The sequence below is a fragment of the Temnothorax nylanderi genome, unplaced genomic scaffold, assembly GCF_030848795.1.
Source record: "Temnothorax nylanderi isolate EJ_2023f unplaced genomic scaffold, tnyl_v1.0 TNYL_tig0411_pilon, whole genome shotgun sequence".
Classification (NCBI taxonomy): domain Eukaryota; kingdom Metazoa; phylum Arthropoda; class Insecta; order Hymenoptera; family Formicidae; genus Temnothorax; species Temnothorax nylanderi.
Window position 1 is genome coordinate 29,624 of NW_027249473.1, and position 18,036 is coordinate 47,659.

At 41.0% G+C, this 18,036-nt stretch overlaps 1 protein-coding gene and 1 long non-coding RNA gene across 2 annotated transcripts in view; one reads left to right on the forward strand and one right to left on the reverse strand.

Annotated features, from left to right (window-relative positions):
• LOC139782424 (ras-related protein Rab-37) overlaps nucleotides 1-18,036 on the forward strand; it is a 118,205-nt gene that overhangs the window by 19,638 nt on the left and 80,531 nt on the right. The gene's annotated exons all lie outside the window — the stretch shown is intronic.
• Nucleotides 11,843-13,567, reverse strand: LOC139782420 (uncharacterized). Its single transcript, XR_011720877.1, has 2 exons — nucleotides 12,648-13,567; nucleotides 11,843-12,568 (listed from the first exon to the last, which is right to left on the reverse strand). It is a non-coding gene; the product is annotated as an uncharacterized lncRNA (long non-coding RNA).

An 18,036-nucleotide genomic window follows, 5' to 3' on the forward strand; every position in this document is an offset into this window, starting at 1 on the left:
GACGAGTCGACTCAAGTGGGCGTGCGGGTGGTTTTACTAACGTCGATTTTTTTCTGACATTTTTATGCGAAAGCAGTTTTCTAAGGATATGATTTTCAAACTGGAAAAATTATCTATAAAAGTAACATAAATTTCTTATAAATTATTGTATCGTTTTACTTAACTGAGAATATCAGAATATAAAATGATAAATATTCACAATAATTTTCAATGTATTATCATTAATTGTATCTGTTAAATATTTTGCGGCGCGTTGCATGCATTTTGTCGGAAGTTCTTTAGTGATTTAAAATCAGTTTCTTTAGCTGATTAAAGATATGCAATATAATTATATCCGCGATCCGTTGAAAAATCGATCGATTGTTTCGTGAATAAGCTGAATCGCAGTCCCCGTAAGATACCATTACGTTTTGAATCATATTCCTATCGCAATGTGAATTAAAAATCCGCCGTGTTCTCTCGGCAAACGGATGAATATTTATAACACGCGTGCATCATGCGCGGACTGTATTTATGACACGTCCGCGTTAGAAATATGGTTCAAAGTGTCACGTGCGTGCGTTTCGGCCACAACTATAAATACTCGCCCGGTACGAGATTTTCCATAATTTGCTCTGAGCTCGCCGTAGTGTCTCTCCAGATAATAATTGTTCACGAATATCATCGCGGAAAAATATCGCGCGAACGATCGTCAGCGAGGAGGAGACGATGACGTGCGTCACGCGGCGAGAACCAGCGAGATCTCGAAGCGTACTTTATGACGCGCCCGCGGCATCGTCGATCGTTTTCGACATTCCTCGAATTATCGCGTTAGCTATCGGGACGGCGGGAAAAAATAATTTATCGCGCTTTCACCGAGGACACGGGAACGCGGTGCACCCAACGTCAATCATCCTCGACTCGAGCTCTGGCTTTATGAGCGACGTTGAGACTCGTCTCTTCCACTTTATTTCTTCCTCTCATCTATCTCTTTCCATCTCTCGCTTTCTCTCCCTGTCTCTCGGAAACTCTCGTCGACGCAATGAGTTAAATTATCACGAGTCTCAAAACCGCGAGGGTTCTCGAGTCTAAGCAAAGTCGATAGCGGCGAGCACGTAGGAAGTCGATGGACGTTGCGGTGTCCCGGGGTCGAAGGTCGCCGCGAGTGGAGGTAATGTACGAAAGCAATAACTCGTTCCCATCGCGAAACCTGTATAATAGATGCCAATGTCAGGTCCCCGGCGAGAACCTGGACAGACGGTGAACGGCGTCGATCTCGTGCCGGCAATGACGATCGTCTTTTACCTTCTCTGGCGAGTGCGATGTCAATTATGCGCTTAATAATTACGCGAGTCACTTATGCGGATGTATTCGCGTCCCGGCGAACGATGCATAGGTCGCAAGTCCGAAAGTTGTTTTTATAGGAAAATTAGAACCAGTTATATATGGATGTATTTATATTTTAATTGATACGTAGTTTTTATTTTAATTATCCAATCTTGTAAATAATGTAAATAATTGGTTGTTTGCGCAGAGCAAACGAACACAACTCGTGTTAAACTATAATTTTTTATCAAAGTGTTTGCGTTAATTGCAAGATAAAATAATCACAAATTCGTGAATAATATTGTAACAAAATATAGATTTTTAATTAATAATTGATAATATAATACACAGAGTTATAATTATTGTTTTTAACAGATCCAGAATAATTATCTCCGATGATTATTTGTCTTACGTAGGTCGGTGCCATTGTAACCGGATACATTTTTGTAACTCCAGAGGCGTTTAAAACTGTGAGACGGTGCACGAAAGGGGCACCGCGGTGAAAGAGGCCGTAACGCGAGCTCGGAGTCATCCGCGCGCGGTAAACAACGTAACTCGCTCGCGACGGTAACGCTCGCGGCGCAGATTATACGTGCGCCACGGGCGTTTACGTAATTGTGATTACGTATCCTCGCCTTAAACGCAATCCTAATGCAGACGTATCTCCAGCCGGTACGCCTCAGTTCGTCCGTCTCGCTCATCTGACCGCGCGCGGTATCCGCGTGTACGCACAATCCGCGTGTGTGCGTGAGCGTATACGCATGTGAGACGCATCGTTTGACGTGCGCCATTAGTTACAGAATTTTCTACGGTCGTCCGGTACCGGCCACGCCGCATAATGGCGTATGCAAACTGGGTGGATAAAAAAAAACCGGTTCCAGCGGCGCACGAAAGTCGTGGCCGAGACGAGAAAAATATATATCAGCTCTTCTCGAGATTCCGTTTACGCTGACCCGCCGGACGGTCCTTTCCTCTCTTTTCTTTCGTCTTTTTTCTCGTCGTTTTCCTCGTTTCTGTTTCGCGCTACGAACGGCTCCTTTTTTCGCCTTTTTTCCCCTCAACCACCTACGCGACGCATGTAACACTGCGATGCGTTATTTTCCGGTTACGACCGGATGTCGCTGGTGACGTTTTCTTGGGAGATTCCCGCAGGATTATCTCCGCTTTCCGTCGATATGGCGATGCCAACGTGGGGCTGTGACTGTGAATGGCGTTTCACATTCAATGATGACTTTAGATGATATTTAGACATAATTGAAAACCTGTCTTCTCAAGAATTGGTCTCGTTTCTTTTGAATAATATTTCTTAATAACAATTATAATAATTACAATAACATATAACAATTACATTGTAAGAAATACTTAATTGTGCAAGTTTTTAGCATTGATACAGATGTCGCAGGGATTTCATGTAATTCGTTTTTTTGCAAAATTCCTAGAGAATATACAAAAAAACCGGGATATTGTGGAATATTGAATAAAAATCACACACTCTTACTAGAAGATTTCAATAATTTTGAGAAATTTTGAGCTCTGTCAGTGAAATTGTGAGTTGAGATTTTTATTAATTTATATTTATAAATTACATTTATAAATTACATTTATAAATATAAATATAAATTTCTCTACAATATCCCGGTTTTTTGTGGATTTTCTAGGGATTTTTCAAAAAACGAATTACACGAAATCCCTGCGACATATTAAGCACACATATACTATATACTGTTGTAGATATATGCAACACATACACGTGTAATTTTTTTATTGCCCCAATTATTTAACAGCGTGCACTTACGGAAGGTCATATAATTGCGGAGATTATCTTTGTATCGTGGAATTTGAGCGTGACAAATTGGAGTAAATCTTTTTATTTGAAATATTAAAGCGCTACGAAACGTATTATCATGTTGCATGTTTCTATTCGCAAATTAGTGACGCCCTAGATACGTTCACGATAACCCGCGTCCATGGAATTTGCGATTTCAGGAATCGGGCCAGCCGCCCGCTCCATTCTTTATCTATTCGGTAGTCTCCAGATATATCTATATCCGCGGAGGATTCCGCGAGGAATCCCCACGCAACTTCAAAAGAAGGCATACATTGTCCTCTGGCAGTCGGCCAAGGAAATCGGTCTATGTCTGGCACGAGTTCGCTCTAATATGCGACTAGGCAATATTACGAGGACACACGTGCGATCTTCGCCCTGCCGCACGCAACGTCATCGTATAACTGCAGATTTTCGTAAATTAACGCCACATTATTCACACCCTCGCCGGTCGGCTAATGCTGGACTCGTAAATAACATGAAACGGTTGTTCACGGATCTTAATTCGTTCTGTTAGAACGTGTTGATTTCCGCATTGCTTGTCAGACTCATTAATCTGCTCGTGCGAACGTTTCACCGAGATTATTCCCCACGGCGAATTTAACATCCGCATTATCCGGCTCATCTTCAAAACAAGATCATTAATTTTATATTTCTCACAAACAGGAAAATTGTACAATGCAATAAAGTATTCATTTTGCCAGGTTCGTAGCATCGACGATCCGAAAGACAAGCGTCGAACCAGCATGGAAATTCGAGGGGATACACCGCGGGCAGGTTCTAGATAGAATATACATATATTCCACGCGGATCGTGTTTCCATTCATGTCTCGCGTGTCGCTTTCATTAATTTTAATGGCGAATCCGGCTTCCCTCTTTCTATCTTCTTCGTCGATAATCCTATAGGTAGCTCGCTCGCTTCCCGAGTACGACGCAACGCGCGGACGCTTGTTGTGTAGGCTTTTGTTATTAAATCCATCGGAATTCTCCGGGAAAACGTATCTGCGAGATGAATAACAGGGCATTAGTGTAGAATTTATGCTTTACCCTTTACCGTGATAACGTTCCACTTGTATCGCCGTGTCTCAGAGACTGTCACTCAAATGTGATCTGCGAAAACGATATCGAAGCAAACGTACAATTTTTCGTGCCGTTACGTAACATTATATGCGAAAGCATTTTATATCATAGTAAAAAGTACGGTGAAGAAATCGGAACAATATAACGCGTCGTAATCTCGATTGAATATCATTTTTAGCGAGTGTGGAGTGAACGGCGATCTATAATTCTCAGATCGTAGTTTTGACAAGTTTTGCCTGTATCCGTATAAACCAATGTGATGTCTGACAACGTAATTCATCTTGCCCATGAGATACGGCGTATAACGAGCCGAAGAAATATCGCCCAATGAGAGGCAGGACGAGCGTCCAGGCCTCCAGATGCGGTCACATTCCCGGGCACATTCCGTCTACGCCTATGGCGATGCCGTCCATCCCTAGGAAAGGAAGTTTGTATATCGGCGCGAGATAATCGCGGCCGCGCGCGCCAGTTGATTAAAGACGTGGCGGACGTGGGGAAGGCAGGAGCGCCGCGCGCAAGCGAGGATGTCCTTATTTCCGCGGCAGGAAATCGCTCGGACCGACGAATGAGTTTGGTAGAGAAAGAGAGAAGGAGAGTGAACTTATCTTATCCGGCACGTACGACTACCGACTCGAACTGCCGCGCCTTCGTTCGACTACCGGCTCTTTTATTGCCCGACTTTCTCGGCTCCTCAGTTGACTACAATATGGTGACCGTTCTCTCCTACCGTCGTGTTTCATCTCGCGAGCGAGAGCGACCTACGGATTTCTTCACGCCTGCATCTGCGCGAGAACGAGTAAATCTCTTTCACGGAGAGCTCCGCGGTTACTAAATCGGCCACTGCATGCAGAAGATTAAAATAAGAAATATCTGATAATACGATTGGAATTAATTAAAAATTTAGTTTAATTCTGTTAACCTACTATCAAGAACGATATAAAACGAAAGATATAATTTTCATCTCCAAAAATGTAGCAGAAACATTATAGATTTTAATCGCATATTAAGAGCTATTTGCTTAAAATACTTCGAAATTAGTTGTCCTATCAGTTTATTCTATATCTAAAGAATCAACATTCTTTTGTGCAATGGCGGATTTAGAGTTCTGAAATTCTTAAGTGCAGGAAACAGCAATCCTGTGGCATCTAGAACGACTTACTCTATTATTAAAATATTCTTTGTGTTTTTACTGGTTGTGAGAGCTAAACATTTTATGTTATAAGAATCTAAACCGAATATGCGTTCATCCAATGATCTTTCAATGTGTAATTTTAATGTCGTTTTATTGCAATATTGATTATGTAATAATGATTAAAAAACGCGACGTAGCACTTTTTTCAAGTCGCCGAACCATCGCATTAATTGCAGGCACATAGAACTTTGCAACTGCTAGGTTATTAATTCTGCTTGGGCGATCATAATTTATTTCGTATTTTCGCGCGACGAATGACCGACGCGGCATGCAGAGAAGAAATTAATTTTTCTCATTGACGCGCGCCGGTAAAGGTTAACAGCGTTCGCTCGTAATTGATTCGACGTTCGTCGATCGCGAATCGACTTTCACTCGAGTGCTTTTTAGCGTCAGATATCGTCACAGTATCGGCGAACGAACGAACGAATTGCACGCGCAAGAGAGGGCAATGCCGTATCGGGTAACGCGCCGCGTAGTGTAAAATCTCGCTCGTTATCGTTGTCGCTAAATAACAATAATGCCGATGGAACGTCACGCCCACGAGCGCTTATCTCGTTCAACAAACCGTCGCGCGCGCGTTTGCCTTGGGCAAACTGCCTCTACCATGCATGTCGATAGTGCGGAATAGTAGACAGCAGTATATATAAAGAAACGTTATTACCTCTTCTAACAATTCCCTCCTGTACTCTTCGCAAACCTTTCCTCTATCCGTAATTTCCGCACCTACATTTCTACTGCTCGAACAAATGATGGGTTGTAATCGAGGCGCTAATTAGTGATAATTCTAACTTGCAAACTTCGTAAAAGAAAATGAGAAAACCTTCGATCTATTTGTGTGAATAGATATATCAATAAAAATACATAATAATAGGATATGATGAAAAGTAGCAATAATAAAATAAATAATTACCGAGATTAATATACTATTATTTGTCAATATATTATTATTAATATTATTAATATAAGATAGTAATACTATAACTTGTTAATTGCAAATAGTAGTATTTTAATCAGATCATCGTCAACATAGTAAACTTCGTATAGCTTCATAGAAGTTTCATTTCGGTATAAAAACGCCAATAGAATTAAGAAGGCCTCGCTACAATTTATATTCATGTCATTTTATCGCTGCGATAAATTAATTTCACAACACTCGCAATGACAAACTAGAACATTACAATAAAGCAACAAAGTGTTTTATTATCCATCATTCGCTCATGTGTGATGTACGACAGATCGAAACGAGATCGAGATAGAGACCGTTCGTTCTCGTGTGAACTCCACCATTCTTAGGCGTGTCTCTCGTAATGGAATTGTGTGCGACAAACGCGATTGATAATAGTCGGGTTGAGTGAATTGTGGAAAAGCGTAACTTATTTATCGCCAATGTCTTGTCCGCGTACTAAGGAGCGTTGCTGGGCGATCGATAAGTTCACGTACTAGAAAATTGCGCGCGGGCACGAACACATATTCCCTCCTCCTTCTCCTTCTTATCGACTTGACGCTTTCGTATCCACTCGCATACCCGGTATCGTTTCAGCGAAATACTGGCGTTAAACGTTGCGCTTGCAAGCGCAGCCTTTTTCACTGGCTAAGTGTTTTGTTACCAGATAGAGGATACTTGTCATTGACCAGTATCTCAAGTGTGCGCGCGAACGAAATTGCGATTTTTCCATATTTTCTACGTTCTATCCTCGACATTCATGCTTCTGGATTCCAGTATCAATTCTGTCGACATTTACACATATAAATTATAGCTGTCGAACTCTAGTGGTTTCAACGAAGATTATAAAATATCTCAATTTATTACGAAGATCTATTTATTAGAGCTAGTTACTTTATTACTAGCTCTTCCTTGAGTTTCCCTGAGCTTTGCTATTAATTTAATAGTAATTTTTTTTTATAAATGTAATAAACGTATTCTGCGATGCGTGGGGATGGTGATGTTTGATTTACATCTTGTTCGGAATTAAAGTGAAAAATGTTTCTGCCGCGGCTGGGTAATATCTATATCTCCTCTCCCATAGTCCGCCATGGTACAGTATCGAAGCTACGCCCTGTCAGGATGAGTTCTCTACTTTTTTTGCTACCGAACGTGAATTTATTTGACACGCGATGGGTCCGCGAATATATGGGTTACTGCAATTTGAGCGCGACTGCATAAATTTCGTCCAATATCGGCGAAAAACGCGCAATATCGACGTTATGGGTTACGGCTACCGCGGTCAGCGCGGTCGCGCTCGTTCGCATAATGAATTATTACGCGGTATTATTACGGGCGATGCCCGCGAAAGAGATCTCGAAATAACGTGTTATTGTGACCTCGATCGTGTTCCATCGTGATGCGTTTCGGACGTAGTTTCGCTCATTGCTTGGCTCATCGCCTGATCTCGTTCGATCGCCTCGCCACGCCGCGCCGTTGCACGTTGTTGCGCCTTTGCAGCTGGATATACATATATACCGTATGTCAGACCGCTTGTAGACGATATGTCTTCTAACGGCGATAACAAGCCAAGCTTCTAGCACTGAGAACGTGCAACGTGTTCATATTATCATGAGATTAATCCTTTCGTCGCTACGGACGTCTATAGGAGAATTTTTTCTTTATATTTCCGGAACGTCTATAGATCTTCGATTACCATCTGTGGTGCTATAGACATCCTATTAAGTCGTCGCATATAAAATATCGATTTTATACTAGCGATTTCTATATATGTAATCCTCGTGGAAACAAAAAGATAAGTAAAAATGAAAAGATATAATCGAAATAAAGCGTGAAACGAAAATATGTTACGTGTATAGAGGACAAGAAAAGAATTGTAACGTTATCTGGATCTCAATATTATATTGTAACAATTATTAACATTATATGATAAGCGATTTTATATATATCCCATCATTACACATTACATATTAATATTATATTAAATATGATACTATATTAATACTAATATTATTTTATTCATCGCGTATTGTAGGTGGTATGTCTGTTTCCTTTATAAATGATTAATAGAATCTGTGGAGGCTTATACAACGATCTCAGTTGTACCACTCGAGGACGAGCATTGCAAAGGCGATACGTAATTAAGATTTGCCGAGGAACGCGCTCGGTAAGCGACCGTAATCGCTTGATTAGGGCAATAATTAGCGGCGCTTCTCCGATTACGCGCACGCGGTGGGTGCTCCTATACTCTTCGGTCTGGACCTCTATAAACGGGACAGACGAGGGGGCACTATCGATGCGGCGCGGTGTGGTGCCGCCGTCGCGGAAAGGGGGTCGGTATCGCGTGACTCCGGGCCCCGGGGAATCCTTCGATCCGGGAACCAATAAAAGGGGAGGCCCCCGACCATATTTAAGGCTAACCGGATTCATTAGAATAAGGAACGAGGGGATCGCACGATCTACTGCGCGCTGTGGCCGTACGCGGCGCGAACCGGAGAAAGGGTCTCGGTTCCCCGCTACTCGGGTGCCTACCGGGTGTACTCCTACGCGTGTATTCAGTGGCGTGTTGTGTCAGACATGTTGAACGATGACGGACCCTTCTGAGAAACACTGGACTTCACTTCTGTCTTTTTTGATGGAAGACAGTTCGGCGAAAAAATAATACGAATGTCGGGAGAAACAGTTATTGTATGTTAGGGAAATTTAGCGCCAAATCTTTTTCTATTGATTAGCTATGGTTCTTTAATGAAAAAATATTTTATATATTAAGAAAGAAACATGTCGCATGCCACGAAATATATCGATTCTTTGTACCACAATAATAGTTAGCCATAACAATAATAATAACAAGTTCAATTATCCGGCATTTAATTCGAATTTTATTTAGGTGTTATTTAATATTTACTTTGTTTTTGTTATTTGATTAATTTTGTTCATTTTTGCTGTACACACAGAACGTGCTTCCTATAGAGAAAATATACATATAGTTTAATGCAAAAGAGGGAATAAAAATGCCTCGCACATATAATTCTTTTCCGAAATCTCAGCTTATTTATCCCGAGTTTTCTCGGTATAACGCTCTCGAGTATTGATTGCCGGCTAGCTATTTAATTCTTCACTCGTTTCAGAATACCGAAATATATTTGTCATATCCGGTGCGGCGCGGCAATCGTGCTACGCTATCGTTCATTTAAATGTGAGACATAATACGGACACATAATACGATTAAGTCCTTGCGGAATTGATTAAAAGTCGGTCGACCTAAGGCCGACGTATCATACGACGCGTTCGAACGAGACCCGAATCGGGGGAGGCATCCCCCCTGTTCCTCCAATCAGCAACGTGCACGAAAGCGCGGCGTCGTTTCGTATACCAGCCCAGCGTCCTGCTCCTCTGATCTTTCGCCAAGGATTCTATTGTCCTTGGCGATCTTCGCCACGAGCACGTTCTCCCGGTCCGCTTATCCTTCTAACTCGGCGTGTCCTCTCCCTCCTATCGCGTGTCGAGAGAGGCGAATCCTTTCTCCTCTTATTGCCGCGTTCAGGCTGCCTCTGACTTCTGACCACTCGGTCCCTACGCAGGAGCAGAAATCCTCTCTCGTGGTATCCTGGTAAATATTGGCACGTGGTAGCGCGAGGAGCGAGTTCGAAACTGTTCCAAAGCCGGGAGAGACCGGTTGGGCTCACGAAGGTCTACTCGGCGGCGCGTGAGTGTGAGTCTTTCTGGGAGGGAGGGGCGAGAAGCACCTGTTATCCTGCGCCAGGAGGACTCCGCGCTCGTCGGGGCTTCCGGATCGATATTGCTCAGCCGCGCGCGAAGTTATTAAATACGGCCGAGCTACGACGTGAATCATTTTCTTAGCAGCGTACATCACTGTATCGCTTCCTTTCGAGAATGTTTGAATTAATTGGGATGTAATTCGGAGGATAAAAATTTTGGGCTTTGTCTCCTACGCGTTCCGTTTGTATTCAGCTTATTACTTCTGTAGGTATACTGCGCTTCGTGTTTGTCATCACGATTGACTAATGAGTTCGACGTCTGGGAATTTAATAATTCGTTGAATACATCTTAATAATTCCCATACGATCATATAATCTATACTAATCTATACTAATATATAAAATCCTTACGGATGGTGTATGTTTGTGCGTTTTTAACTTAAAAACTATTGGACCGAATTTTTACCATACGTATATAAAATAGGGGTAGAATTTTTTTTTTCCGGAAAGTGCTATAGAGTGTGTAGTTTTTCGTTATCTATTTTCTGGAAACCGATTTTTTTAATTCTTACGGGTGGTGAAATTAAAAAAATTAAAAAAATCAGTTTCCAGAAAATACAATAGATAACGAAAAACTATACACTCTATAGCACTCCCCGGAAAATTCTACCCCTATTTTATATGGTTTTAATACAAATTCGGTCTATCTATACTAATATATAAAATTCTTACGTCTATATATATCTATATCTATACTTCTATGCTAAAATTCTTACGGGTGGTGTATGTTTGTACGTTTTTAACTTAAAACCTATTAGACCGAATTTGTATTAGAATCATATAAAATAGGGGTAGAATTTTCCGGGGAGTGCTATAGAGTGTGTAGTTTTTCGTTATCTATTTTCTGGAAACTGATTTTTTTAATTTTTTTAATTTCACCACCCGTAAGAATTAAAAAAATCGGTTTCCAGAAAATAGATAATGAAAAACTACACACTCTATAGCACTTTCCGGAAAAAATTCTACCCCTATTTTATATACTTGTGGTAAAAATTCGGTCCAATAGGTTTTAAGTTAATCTCACGGAGAGAATCGCATTTGTTGACGAATCAAATATTAAAATTCCAGATTTAGACCATGTATATTGAAAAATCGAATCAATAAATAAAAAAAACATGTGTGGAATCTGCATAGCAAATTTCAAGATTCGCAAAATTTTCAGCAGCGGCGCTTTTCACGTTTAACTATCACAGACTGTCAAAACCTTCGTTATTTTGCTCGCAATAATTAAGGGTTCTTTGGCGAGTAAGGTTAACGATTCGAGCTGCTAACGAGCGGTCGCGAACAGAACGATTATCATAATCAATGGCGTATAAAGATGGCCGTGAACGGGTGATTTCCTCTTTTGGTATGCATTTTTAGAAAACCGTTATAAATTATTATTAAATAGATTTTATTACAGTCGATCATTGCTTATTCCAAACAAATCTCTAAGGCCGGTATTCATAATCAGATCTTATTTCAAGACCGTCTTAAGTAATATCTTAAGATGTTAATGCGGCTCTGTGATTGATTAATGACATCTTAAGATTGTACTTAGGATGGTCTTAAATATAAGAACCGACTATGAATACCGGTCTTAGTCTTTTCGCTGGAAATAATAATTCTAATTGTCAGCGTTTCGTATTTTTCACTTTTTTAATAAAATAAAATTGTAAAACAATATTAACAACATTAACTGTTACGCGTAAAGGAATTACCAAATTAAAAGGATCCTGTTATATTTACAATAAACTTTATTCATGTTATATATAAACAAAAAACAGGGTGACTCTTTTAGAAACTTTGACATATTTATAAAATTCATGTTTGTTTCATTATTTGCTCGCACATAGAAAATGTGCGAAGAAACGGAGAAAGCTTACATATACATATATTAAGAACAGCGTGATGAATATCAGGATTAAGGGTCATGTGTATCAGAAGTATTCACAAGTGTTTTTCTTTCCTAATGTTAGTCGTTGTTTGAAGTGCCTTGCGGAGGCCACCAGTAACACTCTCCACCCTCGTAAAGCCTGAAACTTCTCCCTTTTTTCCATGGAAAACCGCGGTCCTCAGCGTTGTGCGGTTTTAATGAGTCTCGTGCATCCAGCTGCTCTCCAGACTCAATGGCGTAACTTTAAGCGGATGTCTCTTGCTTCCTTATAAGGACACCTTTGTGTGTCGCGGAAGCAGTTCTGTCTATTAATTACGGTTACAATAACAGTTTTGTTCATTAATTAAGCCGTCAAATAGCAAGTAAACAGTGCCACTTTCAGAAGGTGTCACGGATATCGGGCAGATAAGTAACGTGACAACGTGTGTTAACTCTTCCAGTTACATCGTTATATACATGTATCTTTTTTTGGCGGGTCTCCCCTTTTTCGTTAATCATCGTCCCTGCAAGTTTTCAATATTTACATGCTCCATGGTAATCTATGTCCCGGGGAACAGCTCCGACGGCACTGGCAACGAGAACAAAGTAGCTTCGTTAAATGCAAATCGCTTCTGGAAGCGATCCAACAAAGAATATAAAGGACGTACGAGAGTAAAAGGCATGGCTGGTGATATTTCCGCTTGACAGATTCAGGCGTCGTCTTCGAGACGCGATCATTGACCGATGTTCAGTTTCGCCTGAATTCAGACAGTTTTTATATTACCGAGACATATAATATCAAAGTTATGTGCGAGTTAGAGCAAAACTTTCACACATAAACTATTATAACATAATTAAAACATACATTTTTCGCGAAATTATCAGATTTACATGTTTCATTCGAGTTCATTAGGATTAGAGTTTTCATTCGTTGTTACCGCGCGCCATTTATTCGACATATGTCCGTCTACACAGGCTTTAAATGAGATAGACAGCGATAGAGATATAGGCGCAGTGTAGAAGATGAACATGGGGATGGCATAAGCGCCGGCGCCTACGCGTCGATTCAGTCGATAAACATCGAGTCGAGCATTCCGTGTGCAGGTCGTCGAGCTATCCCTTCGACCGCCGTAAAGCCCAATGATGTAAAACGCAACAGGGGTGACGCGGAACCCATAAGCCATAAAGACTGAATGACGATGAATTCGTGAATGGAGGTACCCTTTAACCGCAATGAGGTCGCTATCGTGACATGTCGTGGAAACTTGTCAGATAGACAATTTGGTTTAAAAAAAACCTATTATATTATATTAACCCCTTAACGCCCGAGCTTTTGCCACAAAATGTCGCAAGATAATCTTTTTTTTATTCATTGAAATTAATAATTTAATATAATAACGCATAATAGCTTTACTTTTAGGGCTAAAAAAGCACAAATATTAAGTCAAAAACAATATTTTAACAATTAATTCTATAATAATGCACTCATGAAATATTGTATGTCTTTTTACTGAACATATCTGACGAGCCGTCCGTCTATATTCATCAGATACGTATACATAAATAACTTTAGTAATTATTTTTTTCATACCCGAATTAACACGGGCGCGTGAATCATGATAATATAAAATAAAGCGCTGCCCGAGTTAACTCGGACTTGCGCAATTCTGCCAGTACCGCTTGCCCGAATTAATTCGGGCTTGCGCGTTAATGATAATAATATATTCTATAAAAATTATTAAATTCTGAATATCTTACTTTAAAAGGAATTATTGCTGAATTACATAAGTAATCAAGTCAAATTACGGACCAGTCGCAAGCTTTCTTCTCCTCTGTATATATCGGGAGAGTTCCCTCTTCTTTCACTGTAAAAGGTCGTGGCTGGTAGCTCTTCTCCCTAGCCAACTCCCCGGTCATAAGAAGACGCTCCAAAGTGCGTCTCGATGTGCCACACAAGGCGATTTCCTAGTTTTCGACTTGTCCGAAATTGGGATATCTATTTGACCATGGTGGAATAAATATGTGCTCATGCGCATAATTTTTTAACAGCCAATGAGAAATTGATGCCAGATACCTCCATCTTTCGGCGTTATGTCATTAGTGTCTTATTTAAAAATGGCTGCGTCTGGTTAGAGTTCCTATAATAAGAGTTAAGCCAATGTGGTGACGATTTTTGATTGTCGCTACAACATCGCCATATGTTACAGCCAAGTTAGTGAGAGTGAGACAAGCTGTAAGTGGGAGTGAGACAAAGCTATCATGGTCGCCATATGCTTCAGCCAAGAAGTTAGTGGGAGTGAGACAAAGGTGGTGTTCTAACTCTTATTGTAGGAACTCTACGTCTGGTATCTGCGCAGAACCGTACGAAATTCATCTCGAGTATGAGCACACCTGTATTCTACCATCATGTATTTGACATCATCCATTTCATAGTTCTTTTTTTTAACAGAATGCGCATCAGAGGTGAGGAGGGGCAAGATGAGTAGAGGGGGCACGAGGGAAAGAGATAATCAGAGAGAGAGAAAGAGAGAGAAATAGATGCGAGGGTATATAAAGCGACGCACGAGTCATTTTCGCTTTGACGGTAGGATTCCTCGTTAGCGATCCACACCGCCAACGAGGAATACTACTAGTTCGAAACTAACCTCGCTGTCCTTTCGGTACGGCGCGTGGAGGAAGTTACTTACAATCGATGGAGGAATGTCATAAGTAATCAAGTCAAAAAATCGATAGTGTACAGTTAAAGAACTTATTTCCAAAATGTTTCAAGTCTTTATCTTTAAAGAAAGAAATTTATAATTTTGACGTCAATTATAATACCTACTCTATATAACTTTGTAAAATAAAATTTAAAAATTTTTCAAAAATTTGGATCTAGAACAATTTGAATGTAAGCTTTTCAATTGTCAATATCGTGACATTATTTATAATTTCGACTGAAAATCCGAGATATTTACAACACCTTCGAAACCGTTCGTTTCTGTTTTTTGTCTTCTTTCTAATTGAAAGTACGATGCAATTTGAATTGGAAAAAAAATAGAATGACCGCGATTTCTAATATCCTTAATCGTTCGCGAGACAATTGGCAAGTTCTCAGGCTCACGCCAAAAGTGGCACGGCATCGCGGTGACCGGAATGTAGGACGTCCTAAGTCTATATGGTAACGCGAACATTGTCCTTTTTCTTTCTGTTTCGGGACCGTAACGTTTGCCGTGAGTTTCATCCAGGATTCCAAGCGTGTCCGTCGAGTAAACCGAGCAATTTAGCTCACCGCGGCGAGCATACGTGCAGAATTACCCCTGTACCAGTACCTTCTTTTACATATATTACAGCAAAAGACGCTTTTTCTCCTCGATATTCACTTTAAACCGTTTACTGGTCAATTTTTCGATCGGCGTTTATATTATGGATTTCTGGAGTTATAAATCTCTAAAAGGGATTCATCTGAGATTAGTTCATTTGATCGTGCATTTGATATCTCATGAATGAAGCTTATATTTAACTATATAAAACGATATATGTTCAATGCAGCATTTTCTATATACATATAATAAATATATACATATTGCATTTAGATTGAATAGACATTAAATTTTTTTAGCGATATTACACTACCGTTTCACGAAAATCTAAAATATCAGAAGAGTGAGACAACATTTTTCGAAGCTTTCACAAGACGAATTTCCAATTAGTTGCGTCTAAAGTGTACACAGATAAAAGCTAAATTGCTCCGCATTACGGTGGGTGCGTCGTCGTCACCTCGCCCGGTCTTCCTGCAATCCGGAAATTAGTTGTTAGTCGCTAACGACGGTTAAAGAGTGGGGGTTAACGAGGGAATTTACGCGAGTTTCCCTACGCAGAAGCGACGACGGAACCGGGAGGCAAGCAACAACGCCGATGCGGGACCGAAATAACTGAGATTTATTTCGCGAGGGGTCCGGGACCGTTTGGCGCTAAACCCCGTTAAATGGTGCCCACGCATACATAAACACGCACTCGTGGCGGACGCCTTAACGTCGCATATCTTCACGCTCTCAGTGCAACGCCATAGGCTTGATTTATCGTGCGGCTTGAAAGCCACCGTAGCTCCATACTTCTCCAATCGAAAGACTAACTACGGAAACTACGGAAAGGCATTTATTACGATGTGGATTGTGGATGTCTCGGCGGAAAATGTGGAGAACGCAGGTAACGTTTCCACATTTTTTGTTCAATAATAGAGATTTTTCTAACAAATTTCCACTTTTAACGCGAACGGTATCCACCGTTTTCTGTGCTCATTTCGACCAAAAAATCGCGATTCGGACGATCGGCGCGAGACGCGGAGAGTTAATCGAATTTTTCGGGAAACATCTCGCGGTTGCACGCGAGTGCCCGTGAATCACGAAGCACTCGAGATTGCGAATTGTGGGCGTCCGGGGGATCGAGGGAAGGCTCCGTGAAAGGGCCCGCGCGCGGTTGGAGTGGGACGACGTGTGGGACGGCACCGTGGTACCTGCGAAGGTGGTACGGGGGCCAACAGTTAGCGCCAGACGGTCAAAAACTCGCCGGACCGGCTGCCACCGCGCGGGTCTCTCCTCTTTTTCTGCTCGTCGCTCGTCCTTTTGCGCCGCGCGAGCTCGGCGTTATATATCGGGAACGCTCATTCATCCCGCCTTACTTTCCAACGTGCACCCTCGGAGAAGGCGCGATCGCGAACTAAAAACTATTGCCTGAGTCCTGTCGACTTCAAGATATATCGGAGTCGTTTCTGTCATTATTATCGTACACGCGACAAGCGAATTATTGTTATTGTTTGTCGACGAATTTCTCTCAAATATCGGGTTTACGATTAACTAAATTACAAGTAAATGTACGGATTTTAATTCTCGTAGCCTCGGGCATCATCAGCGTCCGATATTATGAATAAATCAATGGAATATTACTCTCACATATATCGTTAATTACTCTCTATGTTAAAGATGTGCACATGGTTATACGAATCATATTAATTATTATATGATTAATATTGATAATACGGACGTGCATATTGCTGTGCAAAATTAAGATTATAGTATAATCTTAATTTTGCACAGCAATATGCACGTCCGTGTTATCAATATTAATCATATGATAATTAATATAATTCGTATAACCATGTATAATCATTATACATTTATTATAATAAAAGGCTCAGATATTTATTAATTTAGTTCAAGGTCTACTTCCATGGCTCCGTGTTCATATGGCATATTTAACGCTAACGCTAAATGTGGTTATTCTCTGCTTGATAATACATTTTTTTATATAAAGTAAGTAAATTAAGAAGTAAAAGAAAGAAAGACTTAACGCACATTTAGCGCTAAAAATTAGACAATGAAAATACGAGTCCAAGTTTCTTCAGTTTTTCGTCGGATTAATTTCGGCGAGTATGAGTCCTAAAATGAAAGGATGCAAAAGGCATCCTCGCGGTGACATTGTAGCCGACCGAAAAGAGCCCTCTTTGTGTTCATGGAGCCGATACGGGGAGGGAGCCCGGGGAGAAAAAAGCGAGAGGAAGATGGAATGGGATGGGAAGAGTGGGACGAAGCGACAGGAAGAGCTAGGCTCCCTTTCCTCTCATGATTCTCCCCGAATTTGCATGCGAGGCCGCCTTGGACCGGTCGAGATATCGATTCGCAGGTGGCTGCCAGGGGGATCGCTTACATGGCTTACAATACGATTTATTACGGGGGACCACCTGCTCGTAGAAATCTCAATCGCGCTGCCTGAACGCCGCCATTGCCGGGCAATGACGGATGCGCTTCCTTTCCGCTTCCCACGGATCTTCATTAAGACCTCTCCTTGATCTTCGCGCGTCTTGCGAGACTAGCTCCTCTGGATCGTACGCGCGATCCTTTGTTTCTGTTTTCAGAAAGTGTACACCTGGGTGTCGATCTAGAATTTCTTTAAATTGGCTCATCCTCCGTTATATATCGTTCGATAGTTTTTTCGAACAATTTTCAATGATTTTGAGTCAACTGTATAGAAGAAAACAAACAACGTATGAAGTATTGTGCAGGATGCTTGAGAGTTATG